We start from the raw sequence: 3,385 nt of genomic DNA on the forward strand, positions 1-3,385 counted from the left end.
CCCCCCCACACACAAAAAAAAAAAAAAAAAAAAAAAAAAAAACAAAAAAAAAAAAAAAAAAAACCGGGGCGGGGGGAAGAAGACATAACAACTACAGTTCCTTGAAGTTAATACGACAAGCAAACAGAAAGGACATTGTTGGGTGGGAGGGAGGAGAGGGAGGAGGGAGGGAATTTTCGGTAATGGGCCACAATAATCGACCACATTGTATATCGACAAAATAAAATTTTTTTAAAAAGTGCTTAATGGAAAAAAAAAAAAAATCCTCACTAAACTATCTCTTGAACTTCACACCAATTGGGTTGCATTGCTTCCCTTGGCTTTATTCCGGCTCCAGGCTCTCCCAAAATGGCCCTCTTCTATGTCCCCATCGAGGTCATGTATGGTCGCCCGGTTTTGCCTCCCAGGATGACCCCTTCCTCCAGCCCATTGCCGGAGCACCTCACCTATCCCCTCCTTTCTTTCATCCATTCTGAACTTGGAAACACCAGGAAACCCTTTTACCTGACCAATCCAGGTCTCATGTTTCTTTCCCTTTAACCCCTGGAGATTGGGTATACTTCTCCCCGCAAGTCGACAGGGGTCCCTTAACCCCAAAATGGGAGGGAACTTTTAAAGTTATTCTTTGTACATCTATAGCTGCCCGGCTGGAAGAAACCCCAGGAAAATTAACCTTGTGGGTTCATATCTCCAGGTTAAAGCCAGCCAGGTCGCCTGACCACGGAATGGAGCCTCACCACTCAGGTCATTCCCACAAGCTCACTTGTTCCATTTCTCCCACCAATCCTCTAAGGCTTCATATATCCTGCATGCCTGCCCTCTCCCCAATCCCTGAATAATTATTCATCTTTCTTCCTTCATTTTATTGCATATAAGTCTTTCAAACAACATGCATTCAGGCCTGGCTTTTTCCCTTTTGGCCCTGCTTCTGTTTTTCAGCCCCGCCACCCCCAACACAGATTTATTTGTTGGAATCTGGGGGCTCTCGTGCCCAAGTCCTTGCCACCACCGACTGCTAACCACAAGGATGCCGGGCCTCTATTAATTTTACCTTCTCCTCTTTCCATTCCACCCCTAGGGGATTTTCCAACCTGGCTATCTGTTTCATTTATGACCAAATTGAATACAACTGCCATCATTATTGGGTCCAGACCAATGGAGGTTGTCACTACAATTATTGCAAAATACACACCACCCAGCTAGATACTGGGGGCACATTACAATCCAGGCACTGCCTCACCAGCGACGGATGGTCCAAATATATTCTAACTATCCCCCATCCCTGGGATTCCTGCTGGGCCACCGGCATTAAGGCCCAATTGTACAAATGGCCCTTTAATTCCTATCCCGTCGCTTCACTTGACATTTATAGAGTTTACACACGGGTCACCCCTCAAGTTTTTTCTGTTCTCCACGACCAGACTCATTATATCCAAACACAGGAACAAATCCTTCATTCAGGAACAGATTCAAGAGGTATCTTGGGTTTCTGTCAATCAGCTTATCCTCAAGGAATACTTGCCACTGCCAAATAATAACAACACATCTCCTATCTTTCCTCTGTGCCCTTCAGGAGGACAGTTGGTTGCTCCCTAACATCCATCAGGCCAAGGATGTGTTCGAGGGACTCAGTGACCTGTGGCTCCAAGGAACATTCTCCACCTTCTCGCCAGCAGAAATCAGAACTTTCAGTGCCTGGCTGTACAGCCTTATACTCCTCATGTTTGGTTAACCGTACCCCCGCCTTTTTTCCTCCCCATACTGTCCCCTCCTTCTTCATCCCCATTCAGCAGGAGGTAGCCAGAGATGATGGCGATGCCCGTTTTCCAATCTAAAACCAAAGAGGGGGGAATGTTAGCCAATTATGTTATGACCAATGTTGGTCTAAAATGGTGGCAGGTGGACAGAAAGAACACCCAAAATGGCTGTGGAAAGTTTCACATTTTCCGAGAGCCACAAAAGACCCCCCTTCCCCCTTCTCCCTCACTGCCACATCACCTTCCTGTGCACGTGAATTTCCCCACCTATAGGAAAGTCCCAGCTCAGCTTAAACTCTCGCTTGGTCCTCTGGTCCAATAACAATGAGACAGCTCAACGTATTAGGATATATAAGGCACTCCCTAGTTCTGCATGCGGCTGCTCCTGCTTTGAGAAGGCAGCCCACCCGCTTGCCCCTGAAGCCCTCCAATATACATTCTGGCTGAGTATCTGTCTCTCAGTGTAATTCTTTGCAACTCCAGGCCATCCCTTTCAGTGTCCAGAGGGGCACTGAGGGGCAGGGAGGTGTTTCCTTCCTCCATTTGGGCCCTCTTGCCTCACAGCCTCTTTCTCAGTATGCACTCCTGTAAGACTGGGCTCGTCAGCCCCCAAGATCCTCCATGTTCTCTCTCACTGCTTGGATGGCTCTTCCTGTCTCCTGCCCTGTCCCCCATAAACCCCATCCTTCCCCATGATGCTGCATTTCCCAGTGAGCAAACTAGCTCAGGGCATCAGCAAAACTCTCCCATTTTTCTCTAAAGATTCAATATTTGAACAGCATTGAAGTTGTTCACCTTTTGCCTGACCACAGGGAGATCTCCCCAGGAAGTCTTCCCAGCCCCCATGCTGGGTGAGGGTCTTGCCTCCTACTTCAGGTCAGCCCAAATTCCTCCTATTTGGCCTGGTACATTCTTCGTCATTACTGCTGGTTCAGTTGCTGGCTTCTTGGACAGACTGTAAGCCATGGGAGGACAGGCTTCAATCCTGCTTGCTCTCTGCTGTAGCCCCAAGGCTTGACACACAGCAAATGTTCAGTACATGGTCATGACGAGTGAATGAACAAATAAATACACAAGTAATAGATCTGCAATATAACCAGCACCACTTTAGACAAACCCAAGTACAAAATGGTGCCACCCACCTCCTCCCCTCCCCTCTCCCCTTCCCTTTAGGAGAAGCCTCCTGACTTAAACAGAAACCCCTTTTGCTCTGCAAGGCTGCAGTTCTCCACCCCGATCCATATTAGCATAATGACCTCCTTGATGGTATCAGCCAGCCCTTGACGCACTATATAAGCTCTACCACCCCCATGCCTTGTGCTGTCCCCTTTTCAGGGCAGTCCTGGGCTGCCTGCTACTTTGAGCACAGCCCTGCAGATTTTCTTCCTTTAATAAAACTTGAATGGTACCTGGCATCTCGGCTCACTTTCTTTCAACAAGCAAACTCAGGGTACCTGAGCAATGTCTTCAAATGTCTGAAGAGCCTTCTTTGTGACCACAGTTAGCAGAGGTAGAACAAATCAAAGTGAGTGTCAAATTGTGGCTTCTAAATCAGGAAGAACCTTCTAATAACGTAGGCCGCCTTGTGAGGTAGTGAGATGCGGTCACCAAAGGGGTTTACAAGAAGC

The sequence above is a fragment of the Galeopterus variegatus genome, unplaced genomic scaffold (genome assembly GCF_000696425.1).
Source record: "Galeopterus variegatus unplaced genomic scaffold, G_variegatus-3.0.2 Scaffold426, whole genome shotgun sequence".
Taxonomy (NCBI): Eukaryota; Metazoa; Chordata; class Mammalia; order Dermoptera; family Cynocephalidae; genus Galeopterus; species Galeopterus variegatus.